The following is a 16,063-nucleotide window of genomic DNA, read 5'->3' on the forward strand; positions in this document are numbered from 1 at the left end:
AGGCTAGGTTGTTCTGGACCCAAGCCTGAGTCTTCTTTGCCTTGTGAGCACGTGCGGAGTCCTGCTGAAACACATATTCTCTTCCAGCAGCCACGCGGTCCATCCAGGGTTGCGTTTTTTTGTAGCCAAACCACTCAATTATCTCTTTAGGGCTTTTCCGGCGCGAAGTCACTCTAGTATCGCAGCTCTTCTGTCCTGCTCTCCACTCATCGTTTCACTAGCACTTACTCCGGTACTCCAATGTCAATCAGGAAACAATACACTAAAAATATGTCCCTTTATCAGCGGTTTTAGACTTAACGCTACTGCACCAGAGCTTTCGAAATTTTTTCCGGATTTACCTCGACGGCCCTGTATAATATATTTTTTTCTGTCACCCACAGATTTTTGTTTCAGCTACTCATGATTCTACTGCATTTTCCGTCAATATTACTGCCCGCTGTGGTAAATAGCTTGAAGTTTTCCTTTCAAAGAGAGTCGAATAGGGAAAAATCTGCCTTGAAAATTTGTAAAAATGTTGTGGACCATTTTTTTTTAATAGAACAGCTACTTTCAAGTAATCGATCATCGGCTTATATCATTCAAAATTAAATGTAATAATAACAGTAAACATCCTCTTCATTTCCGAGAACTTAGGGGAAAGGAGGAAAGAGACTTTGAAAGTTGAAGATCAGGGAAAGTCTCAGAACATTTTATAAAATATACAGTTCCAGTAACAAAAAAAAAAAAAAAAAAGAAATATACACACTATGTTCAATAAATAACAGAACTTTTTATTTAAATCATGGAACATGTAGAGCTATCTATTAAACTTTGATCAAAAGGTACAAGCATCAGCTTTCAACCGCAGCCAACTTCATGTAAATCGTTTGACAGGTTAACAAGTTATGCGTCTTTTATTGACAGTATGTTTTGTGCTTGTGTCATAAAAATACAATGGAGCAAAGAGCAAATATTAAATTCTGTGTTAAACTTGGAAAAACATTTAGTGAGACTTACGAATTGATGCAAAAAGTTCATGGTGATGATTGTTTAGCTCGTTCAAATGTATATAATTGGTTTAAACGATTTAAAAATGGTTGTGAAGATTAGAATGATGATGAAAGACCTGGTCGTCCAGAAGCAAGTAATCGTGCTGAATTGGTGGAAAAAGTCCGCGAAATCATTGCTGTTGACGGAAATTTCACTGTAAGAATGTTGGCTGAAGAATTAAATTCCTCTACTGGTACTATTTGGAAAATTTTAACTAACGATCTGGGTAAAAGAAAGGTTTGTGCACGCTTTGTTCCACACCAATTAATTGAAGATCAAAAAATCGCTCGTGTAGAGCATTGTAAAGACATCATTTCACCAGCTGAAAACGATGCAGGTTTTCTTGATTCGATCATAACTGGTGACAAAACATGGTGCTTCAAATATGACCCTAAAAACAAGCGTCAATCTGCAGAATGGAAGACGAAAGGGGAGCCAAAAGCAAAGAAATTGCGTTTTCAGAAGTCAAGAATCAAAACAATGTTGATCACGTTCTACGACTCCAAGGGTATTGTACACAAGGAATTTGTTGCAGAAGGTCAAACTATTAATAGCAAATACTATTTACAAGTTTTGCATCGTTTGTGGTCGAGAATTGTTCGTGTAAGACCTGAATATCCAGAGGGGAAACAGCTGTTTTAATTGCATGATAATGCACCACCTCACAAGCCCAAAAATGTTCGTGAATTTTTGATGCAAAAACATATTTGTGTCATCGACCACCCACCGTATTCTCCTGCTCTATCACCATGCGACTATTTTCTGTTCTCTAAATTGAAAACTGCCATGAAAGGTGCGTTTTATGATGATATTCCAGCCATTCAAGCAGCCGTGACACAGGTGTTAAAGAACATTCCCTTAGATGACATAAAAAAGTCTATGCGGAATTTGGTTGATCGTTCTGAACGTTGTATCGAGTAAATTGGAGACTATTTTGAATAAAAAATAACTTTCCAACACAGTATGATACGTGTTTTATTCTACATCTGAAAAGTTATGTTATTTATTGAACATACTGTGTATGAAGGGAAAGAATAAATAAAAGAAAGTTAAAAGTATTAAAACAGTGCATGTGGCTAATTAAGATTTAAATTAAAATCATTTTTGTGGATCAGTGTAATTATTAGTTTTAAGATTTACTTTGGTTAGCTTGAACACCATCCATTACTATTACTTCAATAATGGGAAGTATGTAGCCCATAAAACCCCCCTTGGTTGCACGTATGATTGCTAGGTATAAACTAAAACGATCTCTCTTACTTTGTTTAACTAAATCTACACACCGTCCGTCTTCAAAAAAAAAAAAAAATAATAAGGCGCACTTTTACATCCTGATAGTATTTTGTTAACAATGATGACGGACCCATATCAGCTAGTATGTTCACACGACTATACGAAAATTGCAGCAGCCCTCAGAGAGCAACTGGATGCCACCGTCAAATGTTCGGTTCACAGGTAGGTTATTTCTTAAATTTTCACTATAAATCATACTTCAATATGATCGATTAGATCGAATTGACTATTTTGAATTTATCATACTCAAAGATTCATGGTATTTAGGATATAAAGATGCCCCAAAAACCTCTCTACCACCTGCACTCAGATTCATTCGCAGCCACTTTCAAGCAATAATGTTCCAATATGATAGTGCAGATGACCAAAATAGAGTACAGAAAACTTGCGTCACCTATTCAATCATTCAAATGCAACCAAAAAAATAACAAACTTTAATTACAAAACGAAAAACAAATTTAAGAAATAAACATATACTGCTCAGATTTCTCATAGAGAGACAATGTTTTTGAAATATTTATTACCTGGAGTACGCAAACAGTGTTACCCCAAATTGAACTATTTGTTCTAAGACTCAACCAGCGATACTGAGAACTTTTGAATGGAGTGGTAAAAAGTCTTCCTTTACGATGCGCAATTTTATTGCTAGTCGCTGTTCGATAATAATCCTGTAAAAAAAAACAATTGCGTATCCTTGCTCCGTAGCGAGTCCAAAGTAACTGTTGTATCCTATGACCTTCACCAACATAACTTTAGTACAAATGGTCACGAGTATGTGCCCGTCCTCCTGATTTCTCAATACCAATAAATTATGCATTTATATATCAGAAATCCCCAAAAGTCTCCGAGTCAAATCTGATCAATAAAGTTTTGGGCACGATCAGCAGCACTTGTATATTGCATGCTCTCAAGCGCACAATCAAGCAATTTATTTATTTTTATATATTAATATATAAGATGGGGTAAATGGGAAACCGTTAGAATAAAATATTTATTTAAAGCAATACACCAGTACAAGGAGGAAATGAGTCAATTAAGTTTGAGCTTTTTTTGGGGGGCGCAGTACGGCATACATTGGTTCGAATCTCCGTAAAACATCAAAATAAAGAAACAGTTTTTTCGAATAGCGGTCGCCCCTAAGCAGGCAATGGCGAACCTCCGAGTGTATTTCTGCCATGAAAAAGCTCCTCAGCTTAAAACTGTAGGTCCGTCCATTGGTGGAACAACATCAAGCCGCACACCACAAATAGCAGGAGGAGCTCAGCCAAACACCCAAAAAGGGTGTAAGAGTCAATTAGATATAAGTACATATATAGGGTGGGCCATGTAAAATTTGCTTTTTGAATCGGCTATAAAAAAAAAACTAATGAATATTTTTTCAAACTTTTTTTTTTTTATTTTGAAGATTGGACATTGTCATTTATGAATAAAAATAATATCGTTCAAATGACTGCCACGACTGACTTTACAGTAGGCCATTCGATCAACCCAATTTTTAAGCACATTTTCGATTGTTTGGGCTCCAATTTCATGAATGACAACTTCGAGAAAGAAATAATCCAACGGGCTTAAATCACAGCTCCGAGGGGCGGCCAATTGATATCGGAATTCAAAAACGGTAGCCAAAAGATCGAGTGTAACTTTGGCAGTGTGACAAGTTGCACCGTCCAGTTGAAACCAAATGTTGTTCATGTCATCCTCTTCAATTTTTGGAAACAACTCGTTGAGCATGTCACGGTAACGCTCGCCATTTACTGTAACCGCGGCTCCTCGCTCATTTTCGAAAAAAAATGGCCCGATGATGCCGCCAGACCAAAAACCGCACCAAACAGTGACTCGTTGTGGATGCATTTGCTTCTCTACAGTAACGTGTGGATTTTCTGAGCCCCAAATCGGACAATTTTGCTTATGGACGTAGCCACCGATGTGAAAATCAGAAAAGAAGAAGAAGACTCACCACTTTGGAAATAGGTTTTCAATATTTCCCAATTTTGTTCAAGCGTATAGCGTCCCATTTCGTAAATGTCAAACCTTTAAGTGAATTATGAACACATTTGCAATGTCATTTGTGTTACCATTCTTAAAAAACAAGTTGGTTCACAAAGCAAACGCTATATGGCCCACCCTGTATATATATAATTTTGAGCTATTGTGTGCTGTGACATTTTCGGTACTGCGTTTTTTCACTGAAACGGGAAGATTGAGTGGTAATTATGACTATATCGCTATGTCTGTACAAAAAAGGGTGTTAATCACTTAGAATTTTGGTAGTTGTTTTTAATAGACTCCAAGCTCTGCTCGTTCGTGAACTTCACTTTGAGTAAACCTTGAGTGACGTTCTGACATTGCGACTGAATATAAATGTTTAATGCTGAGTAGCGAGATACGTATTCTTTTCATTAGATAATGAAATGCTCAGGAGAATAAGGGGTGATTTTTTAGCTATTATCCCTTTAAACAGTTGGTTTAAACAGATGACGCACGTTTCGTGTTTTGTTTCAATGTCAAACATCTTCAGTTTGGTCTATAATTCAACCATGAATCGTCTTACAAACGAACAACGCTTGCAAATCATTGAATTTTATTATAAAAATGCGTGTTCTGTTAAGAAAGTTTAAAGTCGAAAAATTGTGTTCAGCGACGAAGCTCATTTTTGGATCAATGGGTATGTAAATAAGCAGAATTGTCGATTTTGGAGTGAAGATCAGCCAGAAGAATTGCCAGAGCTACCAATGTATCCAGAAAAGGTCACAGTTTCGTGCGGTTTATGGGCTGGAGGTAGCATTGGACCGTACTTCTTCAAAGATGCTGCGAATCGTAACGTAACTGTGAATGGTGAGCGCTACCGTGAAATGATAGCCAACTTTTTTTTGCCCAAAATGCAAGAGCTTGACTTGCATGACACGTGGTTTCAGCAAGACGGTGCCACATGCCACACAGCACGCGTAACAATGGACTTGTTGAGAGGCGAGAACGGTGAACATTTTATTTCACGTTCGGGACCTATCAATTGGCCACCCAGATCGTGCGATATAACGCCTTTAGATTATTTTTTGTGGGGCTATGTTAAAGCTCATATCTATTCAGACAAGCCTGCTTCAATTAACGCATTGGAAGACAACATTAGAGCATTTATATGTGAGATACCGGCCGAAACATTGGAAAGAGTATGCCAAAATTGGACTAAGCGGATGGACCATTTGAAGCGCAGTCGCGGTCAACATTTGCATGAAATAATCTTCAAACATTAAATTATGTGGACTGTACTATCGATTTAAGTAAAATTTTCGTGCATTTTTCTGAATTTTGCATGTGTTTTTTTTGAAAAACTTTCCAATAGCTCTTAAGAAATCACCCTTTAGAACAACTTAAAAGGCGATTACTTAAAAAGTAAAAGAGGCCCAACATTTCTACTCTCTTATACCCACAACGGGTAGCAATTTCTGTCAGCAACTAGTCCATCTGATATTGAGGTAGTTTTGAGCATATTGCCTTTCAATAAATATGAACGTATGTACGAAGGCATGTTAGAAGAACTGAACAATTTTCCATTTGTCGTATCGAAATCATAAGATGACAATTAAAACTTGCCACATTTAAACAGAAACTCAATTGCGAAAAGAGTAGAGCTACTTTTTTACACAAATCCAGTATTTGCAGAACACTACAATACATTTTCATTACAAAACAGCATTCGATATAAAACGAATCTTGAAAGTAAGCAATGCCGAATGTGACAAATTGAGATTAACACTTTTTCATTTTGCCTCTATCTATGTTTTTCGCATAACATCTTTTATCTTTCTTTTTTTTTTTTTATATTTTTTTTTTTTTCTGGATTTCTTTTACAACATTTCTTCACTCCTTCTCTTTTGTGACACATCATTGAAGAGCTCAGTGTAGCTCTTCAAAAACATTGACAAGCAATGCCATTTGTAAAATAAATTGCCAATTGGTAGTCTGATGCTTGAAATGGTACAATATACGGACATTTGTTGGAGCTAATAATAGCAATCACAATAGAGAAACAAATGGACATGTATACGTAAAACTACATACAGTTTCTTGAAAATATGCATAAGTTCATATACTCGTATGCACATATGTACATATATAATTATAGTTCATGAAACAAAAGTGTTTGTTGTGCGTTGAAAATAGGATTTGTTTGCATATTTATTGAAATATGGAAGTTATATGGAACTATAGTATTATTGCAAAATGCCACTATAAGTGGCATACATACATACAAGTATATAATATATATGTAACATGTTGGGTCAGGTTTATATGTATATATAATAAAAATCAGAATGCTTTTATTGCTGGATACCAAATCAAGAAGAAAGTGATATTATTGATTATTGGTAATGCCATACTATTACTAACTTCTGATATACTCGTAATATCCTGTGCATAAGCGCAGATTCAGGTGTGAGTGCTCCCCACCTAAGAAAGTGGTATTGCTATGGACGCAGATTTTAAATGCAACGTTCGCTTTGCTGCCCACTTCTTTGGTTAGTCCGATTAGGAAAATCTTAATAAAACTTAATAGAGGTGGGGTAAGAGTGGTGGCGTATGCTGATGACGTTGTGCTGTCATCAGGACTGTGCTATGATCAGTGGGATCGTTCAAACACGCGTAAAACTGAGCTTATGCTTTTTACCGGCAGATACAAGATACCAATTTTTACCCTACCAAATATTAATGGAAACACCATTTCACTTTCACCTGGTGCCAACTTGAAGAACGGGTAAAGAAAGCAGAAATTACTTTATATACCTGCATACGTATGCTAGGAAGAAGATGGGGTCGTCAACCTAAGGGCACTTTTTGACTGTATAAGGTTGTTATACGACCAATTTTGTCATGTGGATCGGTAGTTTGGTGGACAGCTCTAGGGAGCTTCGCAGAATATAAAGATCAGCCTTTGCAATAATGGTCGTTGCCATCAGATCGGATACTCTTAATGCACTGACGCACGTTATGCCGATAGATTTGCATATCAAAAAGATGACAATAAAGGATGCAATTAGATTAAATGAAGTGAGACACTGGAAAAAAAAACATATTAGGACAAACTCAGCACACCTCGGAGAGGACTTCCCGACTAGAAATTTTGGTAAGGCGGTGATTAGGCGCAAATAAGGCAGACCGCATTCCAAATTTGCGCCTTATAAGGCAGCCAAACTAGGCCCAAGTCCCGAAAAATATCGCCACGCATTTGCCTCATTAGGCGCAGGTCCGAAAAACCGAACTTCGGTAATACTCCGGATGCCCTTTTACAAATCAGTTAGGGATTCCAATTTATACCTAAGTGAGACACTGCCACAGATTTTCGTGAGCACAACCAAATTTGGTGTTGTTCTGGCATGCCAATCTTTGCCTTGCCTAACGTGGGCCTGGTAAGGTAATAGTGAGGCGTGCCTCAGTAAGGCCTGCCTAATTCGGGCCTAATTGATTCTTCCGCATGCCTCACTGTAGTTCTAGTCGGGTTATTACATCGTCCCGACGGTAATATTCAGGAGAAATTTTGCCATTCTCTTTCCGGCAAATCGGAACATTGAAAGATACGAAAAAGTAGATAAGCTGGCCCCCGCCCTGCCATTTTACATGAATAACGTTCTTGCAGAATCGGTCCTCACACCACTGGTTGCAAACGAGAGTACAATTTCCTCAAAATACCTCCGAATAGCAGCTTGTAGATGGAGAGACCAAATGACACGAAAATTAGCAGAACTTTATGGCGCACCTACAACCACAAACAAACGTCAATATTGATGGCTTTTGGTCTGCCGTGGAACAAGCAATCCCTCATAAGACACACTGTCACAACCCAAGAAAAAGGAACGATTTTTCCTGTCAACCCATGACAAACTACTGTTTGGAAGTCTCAAACAACTGCCTGGCTTAGACGTCAACAACCTAATAATATTCTCAAACCGCACAGAAGCTGGGCACAAAATGAAAGAGTGCACCAAAGAGCCCAAATGCTGTCTATACACTGATGCCAATCGCAGCGAAACAAAGCATATGCCAGGCTCGGGCAAATGCCCGATGATAAAAGAACATGCCAAGACAAGATAACATATGATTATACTTCAAGCAAATATGCACAGGAGTAAAAACGCAGACCTGCTAATGGAGCAGATGGTCTTAGAAAAAGGAGTTCAAGCAGTATTGATAAGCGAACAATACACTCAATACGAGAAAGCTTGGATCGAAGACGACGTTCAAAACAGCCAATTCACAATGATAAGCTGATATCTTCCACCGAACGACAATATAGATGAATTCACCAGAAAAGTGGAAAGTATTGAAGACAAAGCCCCTAGTTTAGAGGGACGCCTAATAATAGCGGGAGACTTCAACTCAAAAGCAACCGAATGGGGCTCGGCGACAACGAACTCAAGAGGTAGACGAGTACTGGACATGGCAGCCAGACTAGGTTTAGTGGTGCTCAACACAGGAACGACTACGTACCGAAAGCCAGGTTGCGAAGGCACAACACCTGACATAACCCTAGCATCGGAAAGCATAGTCTCCTTTACTAAAGACTGGAGAGTCCTGGAAGATTACAATGGGAGTGACCATCAATACATCACGTTTTGCATTGAAATGGAAGACCAAAGAGTGCGTGAAAATCAAAATAAAAGTACACGCAAATGGAACATTAACAAGCTAAACCCAGCGACGCCCCTTGCAACTATTGACGAAAATAAAACGACGATCTGTACGAATAGTACAGCAGCAGACAGTATAGTAACTAATGTAGTCAAGATATCAATGCGATGCATTACGACAGGTTGCAATGCATCTATGCCTAAAATATATAAGAATAAAAAAAGAATCGCTGTACTATATACTGGTGGACACACGAGATCGCAGAACTTAGAGATACGTGCACCAATAAGCGTATAAAGTATACTAGAGCCAGAAGATTGGGCCCGGCTATACCGGAATCCGAAGAATACAAAAAGAGCAGAAAAAAATTGAGGAAAGCCATAAGCCAAAGCAAAAAAGGCAAATGGGAAGAGCTACGAAACGATCTAAACAATAACCCATGGGGGTTGGACTATAAAAACGTTATGAAAAAGCTAGGAGCCAAATCCCCTGCTGCTGATATGGAAACCGAAGTGGTAAGCAAAATAGTCGACACACTCTTCCCAACACACTGTGCTGAGAGGGAAGAACTCGAGCATGAAGCAACGGAACCTGTCCCATTCACAGAAGAAGAACTAATGGATGCTGCAAAAGCAATGAAATGCAATAAAGCGCCAGGACCTGATGTCATAGTTGCGTCACTCATCGTTTCACTAGCACTTACTCCGGTACTCCAATGTCAATCAGGAAACAATACACTAAAAATATGTCCCTTTATCAGCGGTTTTAGACTTAACGCTACTGCACCAGAGCTTTCGAAATTTTTTCCGGATTTACCTCGACGGCCCTGTATAATATATTTTTTTCTGTCACCCACAGATTTTTGTTTCAGCTACTCATGATTCTACTGCATTTTCCGTCAATATTACTGCCCGCTGTGGTAAATAGCTTGAAGTTTTCCTTTCAAAGAGAGTCGAATAGGGAAAAATCTGCCTTGAAAATTTGTAAAAATGTTGTGGACCATTTTTTTTTAATAGAACAGCTACTTTCAAGTAATCGATCATCGGCTTATATCATTCAAAATTAAATGTAATAATAACAGTAAACATCCTCTTCATTTCCGAGAACTTAGGGGAAAGGAGGAAAGAGACTTTGAAAGTTGAAGATCAGGGAAAGTCTCAGAACATTTTATAAAATATACAGTTCCAGTAACAAAAAAAAAAAAAAAAAAGAAATATACACACTATGTTCAATAAATAACAGAACTTTTTATTTAAATCATGGAACATGTAGAGCTATCTATTAAACTTTGATCAAAAGGTACAAGCATCAGCTTTCAACCGCAGCCAACTTCATGTAAATCGTTTGACAGGTTAACAAGTTATGCGTCTTTTATTGACAGTATGTTTTGTGCTTGTGTCATAAAAATACAATGGAGCAAAGAGCAAATATTAAATTCTGTGTTAAACTTGGAAAAACATTTAGTGAGACTTACGAATTGATGCAAAAAGTTCATGGTGATGATTGTTTAGCTCGTTCAAATGTATATAATTGGTTTAAACGATTTAAAAATGGTTGTGAAGATTAGAATGATGATGAAAGACCTGGTCGTCCAGAAGCAAGTAATCGTGCTGAATTGGTGGAAAAAGTCCGCGAAATCATTGCTGTTGACGGAAATTTCACTGTAAGAATGTTGGCTGAAGAATTAAATTCCTCTACTGGTACTATTTGGAAAATTTTAACTAACGATCTGGGTAAAAGAAAGGTTTGTGCACGCTTTGTTCCACACCAATTAATTGAAGATCAAAAAATCGCTCGTGTAGAGCATTGTAAAGACATCATTTCACCAGCTGAAAACGATGCAGGTTTTCTTGATTCGATCATAACTGGTGACAAAACATGGTGCTTCAAATATGACCCTAAAAACAAGCGTCAATCTGCAGAATGGAAGACGAAAGGGGAGCCAAAAGCAAAGAAATTGCGTTTTCAGAAGTCAAGAATCAAAACAATGTTGATCACGTTCTACGACTCCAAGGGTATTGTACACAAGGAATTTGTTGCAGAAGGTCAAACTATTAATAGCAAATACTATTTACAAGTTTTGCATCGTTTGTGGTCGAGAATTGTTCGTGTAAGACCTGAATATCCAGAGGGGAAACAGCTGTTTTAATTGCATGATAATGCACCACCTCACAAGCCCAAAAATGTTCGTGAATTTTTGATGCAAAAACATATTTGTGTCATCGACCACCCACCGTATTCTCCTGCTCTATCACCATGCGACTATTTTCTGTTCTCTAAATTGAAAACTGCCATGAAAGGTGCGTTTTATGATGATATTCCAGCCATTCAAGCAGCCGTGACACAGGTGTTAAAGAACATTCCCTTAGATGACATAAAAAAGTCTATGCGGAATTTGGTTGATCGTTCTGAACGTTGTATCGAGTAAATTGGAGACTATTTTGAATAAAAAATAACTTTCCAACACAGTATGATACGTGTTTTATTCTACATCTGAAAAGTTATGTTATTTATTGAACATACTGTGTATGAAGGGAAAGAATAAATAAAAGAAAGTTAAAAGTATTAAAACAGTGCATGTGGCTAATTAAGATTTAAATTAAAATCATTTTTGTGGATCAGTGTAATTATTAGTTTTAAGATTTACTTTGGTTAGCTTGAACACCATCCATTACTATTACTTCAATAATGGGAAGTATGTAGCCCATAAAACCCCCCTTGGTTGCACGTATGATTGCTAGGTATAAACTAAAACGATCTCTCTTACTTTGTTTAACTAAATCTACACACCGTCCGTCTTCAAAAAAAAAAAAAAATAATAAGGCGCACTTTTACATCCTGATAGTATTTTGTTAACAATGATGACGGACCCATATCAGCTAGTATGTTCACACGACTATACGAAAATTGCAGCAGCCCTCAGAGAGCAACTGGATGCCACCGTCAAATGTTCGGTTCACAGGTAGGTTATTTCTTAAATTTTCACTATAAATCATACTTCAATATGATCGATTAGATCGAATTGACTATTTTGAATTTATCATACTCAAAGATTCATGGTATTTAGGATATAAAGATGCCCCAAAAACCTCTCTACCACCTGCACTCAGATTCATTCGCAGCCACTTTCAAGCAATAATGTTCCAATATGATAGTGCAGATGACCAAAATAGAGTACAGAAAACTTGCGTCACCTATTCAATCATTCAAATGCAACCAAAAAAATAACAAACTTTAATTACAAAACGAAAAACAAATTTAAGAAATAAACATATACTGCTCAGATTTCTCATAGAGAGACAATGTTTTTGAAATATTTATTACCTGGAGTACGCAAACAGTGTTACCCCAAATTGAACTATTTGTTCTAAGACTCAACCAGCGATACTGAGAACTTTTGAATGGAGTGGTAAAAAGTCTTCCTTTACGATGCGCAATTTTATTGCTAGTCGCTGTTCGATAATAATCCTGTAAAAAAAAACAATTGCGTATCCTTGCTCCGTAGCGAGTCCAAAGTAACTGTTGTATCCTATGACCTTCACCAACATAACTTTAGTACAAATGGTCACGAGTATGTGCCCGTCCTCCTGATTTCTCAATACCAATAAATTATGCATTTATATATCAGAAATCCCCAAAAGTCTCCGAGTCAAATCTGATCAATAAAGTTTTGGGCACGATCAGCAGCACTTGTATATTGCATGCTCTCAAGCGCACAATCAAGCAATTTATTTATTTTTATATATTAATATATAAGATGGGGTAAATGGGAAACCGTTAGAATAAAATATTTATTTAAAGCAATACACCAGTACAAGGAGGAAATGAGTCAATTAAGTTTGAGCTTTTTTTGGGGGGCGCAGTACGGCATACATTGGTTCGAATCTCCGTAAAACATCAAAATAAAGAAACAGTTTTTTCGAATAGCGGTCGCCCCTAAGCAGGCAATGGCGAACCTCCGAGTGTATTTCTGCCATGAAAAAGCTCCTCAGCTTAAAACTGTAGGTCCGTCCATTGGTGGAACAACATCAAGCCGCACACCACAAATAGCAGGAGGAGCTCAGCCAAACACCCAAAAAGGGTGTAAGAGTCAATTAGATATAAGTACATATATAGGGTGGGCCATGTAAAATTTGCTTTTTGAATCGGCTATAAAAAAAAAACTAATGAATATTTTTTCAAACTTTTTTTTTTTTATTTTGAAGATTGGACATTGTCATTTATGAATAAAAATAATATCGTTCAAATGACTGCCACGACTGACTTTACAGTAGGCCATTCGATCAACCCAATTTTTAAGCACATTTTCGATTGTTTGGGCTCCAATTTCATGAATGACAACTTCGAGAAAGAAATAATCCAACGGGCTTAAATCACAGCTCCGAGGGGCGGCCAATTGATATCGGAATTCAAAAACGGTAGCCAAAAGATCGAGTGTAACTTTGGCAGTGTGACAAGTTGCACCGTCCAGTTGAAACCAAATGTTGTTCATGTCATCCTCTTCAATTTTTGGAAACAACTCGTTGAGCATGTCACGGTAACGCTCGCCATTTACTGTAACCGCGGCTCCTCGCTCATTTTCGAAAAAAAATGGCCCGATGATGCCGCCAGACCAAAAACCGCACCAAACAGTGACTCGTTGTGGATGCATTTGCTTCTCTACAGTAACGTGTGGATTTTCTGAGCCCCAAATCGGACAATTTTGCTTATGGACGTAGCCACCGATGTGAAAATCAGAAAAGAAGAAGAAGACTCACCACTTTGGAAATAGGTTTTCAATATTTCCCAATTTTGTTCAAGCGTATAGCGTCCCATTTCGTAAATGTCAAACCTTTAAGTGAATTATGAACACATTTGCAATGTCATTTGTGTTACCATTCTTAAAAAACAAGTTGGTTCACAAAGCAAACGCTATATGGCCCACCCTGTATATATATAATTTTGAGCTATTGTGTGCTGTGACATTTTCGGTACTGCGTTTTTTCACTGAAACGGGAAGATTGAGTGGTAATTATGACTATATCGCTATGTCTGTACAAAAAAGGGTGTTAATCACTTAGAATTTTGGTAGTTGTTTTTAATAGACTCCAAGCTCTGCTCGTTCGTGAACTTCACTTTGAGTAAACCTTGAGTGACGTTCTGACATTGCGACTGAATATAAATGTTTAATGCTGAGTAGCGAGATACGTATTCTTTTCATTAGATAATGAAATGCTCAGGAGAATAAGGGGTGATTTTTTAGCTATTATCCCTTTAAACAGTTGGTTTAAACAGATGACGCACGTTTCGTGTTTTGTTTCAATGTCAAACATCTTCAGTTTGGTCTATAATTCAACCATGAATCGTCTTACAAACGAACAACGCTTGCAAATCATTGAATTTTATTATAAAAATGCGTGTTCTGTTAAGAAAGTTTAAAGTCGAAAAATTGTGTTCAGCGACGAAGCTCATTTTTGGATCAATGGGTATGTAAATAAGCAGAATTGTCGATTTTGGAGTGAAGATCAGCCAGAAGAATTGCCAGAGCTACCAATGTATCCAGAAAAGGTCACAGTTTCGTGCGGTTTATGGGCTGGAGGTAGCATTGGACCGTACTTCTTCAAAGATGCTGCGAATCGTAACGTAACTGTGAATGGTGAGCGCTACCGTGAAATGATAGCCAACTTTTTTTTGCCCAAAATGCAAGAGCTTGACTTGCATGACACGTGGTTTCAGCAAGACGGTGCCACATGCCACACAGCACGCGTAACAATGGACTTGTTGAGAGGCGAGAACGGTGAACATTTTATTTCACGTTCGGGACCTATCAATTGGCCACCCAGATCGTGCGATATAACGCCTTTAGATTATTTTTTGTGGGGCTATGTTAAAGCTCATATCTATTCAGACAAGCCTGCTTCAATTAACGCATTGGAAGACAACATTAGAGCATTTATATGTGAGATACCGGCCGAAACATTGGAAAGAGTATGCCAAAATTGGACTAAGCGGATGGACCATTTGAAGCGCAGTCGCGGTCAACATTTGCATGAAATAATCTTCAAACATTAAATTATGTGGACTGTACTATCGATTTAAGTAAAATTTTCGTGCATTTTTCTGAATTTTGCATGTGTTTTTTTTGAAAAACTTTCCAATAGCTCTTAAGAAATCACCCTTTAGAACAACTTAAAAGGCGATTACTTAAAAAGTAAAAGAGGCCCAACATTTCTACTCTCTTATACCCACAACGGGTAGCAATTTCTGTCAGCAACTAGTCCATCTGATATTGAGGTAGTTTTGAGCATATTGCCTTTCAATAAATATGAACGTATGTACGAAGGCATGTTAGAAGAACTGAACAATTTTCCATTTGTCGTATCGAAATCATAAGATGACAATTAAAACTTGCCACATTTAAACAGAAACTCAATTGCGAAAAGAGTAGAGCTACTTTTTTACACAAATCCAGTATTTGCAGAACACTACAATACATTTTCATTACAAAACAGCATTCGATATAAAACGAATCTTGAAAGTAAGCAATGCCGAATGTGACAAATTGAGATTAACACTTTTTCATTTTGCCTCTATCTATGTTTTTCGCATAACATCTTTTATCTTTCTTTTTTTTTTTTTATATTTTTTTTTTTTTCTGGATTTCTTTTACAACATTTCTTCACTCCTTCTCTTTTGTGACACATCATTGAAGAGCTCAGTGTAGCTCTTCAAAAACATTGACAAGCAATGCCATTTGTAAAATAAATTGCCAATTGGTAGTCTGATGCTTGAAATGGTACAATATACGGACATTTGTTGGAGCTAATAATAGCAATCACAATAGAGAAACAAATGGACATGTATACGTAAAACTACATACAGTTTCTTGAAAATATGCATAAGTTCATATACTCGTATGCACATATGTACATATATAATTATAGTTCATGAAACAAAAGTGTTTGTTGTGCGTTGAAAATAGGATTTGTTTGCATATTTATTGAAATATGGAAGTTATATGGAACTATAGTATTATTGCAAAATGCCACTATAAGTGGCATACATACATACAAGTATATAATATATATGTAACATGTTGGGTCAGGTTTATATGTATATATAATAAAAATCAGAA

Source organism: Anastrepha ludens, chromosome 3 (genome assembly GCF_028408465.1).
Source record: "Anastrepha ludens isolate Willacy chromosome 3, idAnaLude1.1, whole genome shotgun sequence".
In the NCBI taxonomy this organism is placed as follows: Eukaryota; Metazoa; Arthropoda; class Insecta; order Diptera; family Tephritidae; genus Anastrepha; species Anastrepha ludens.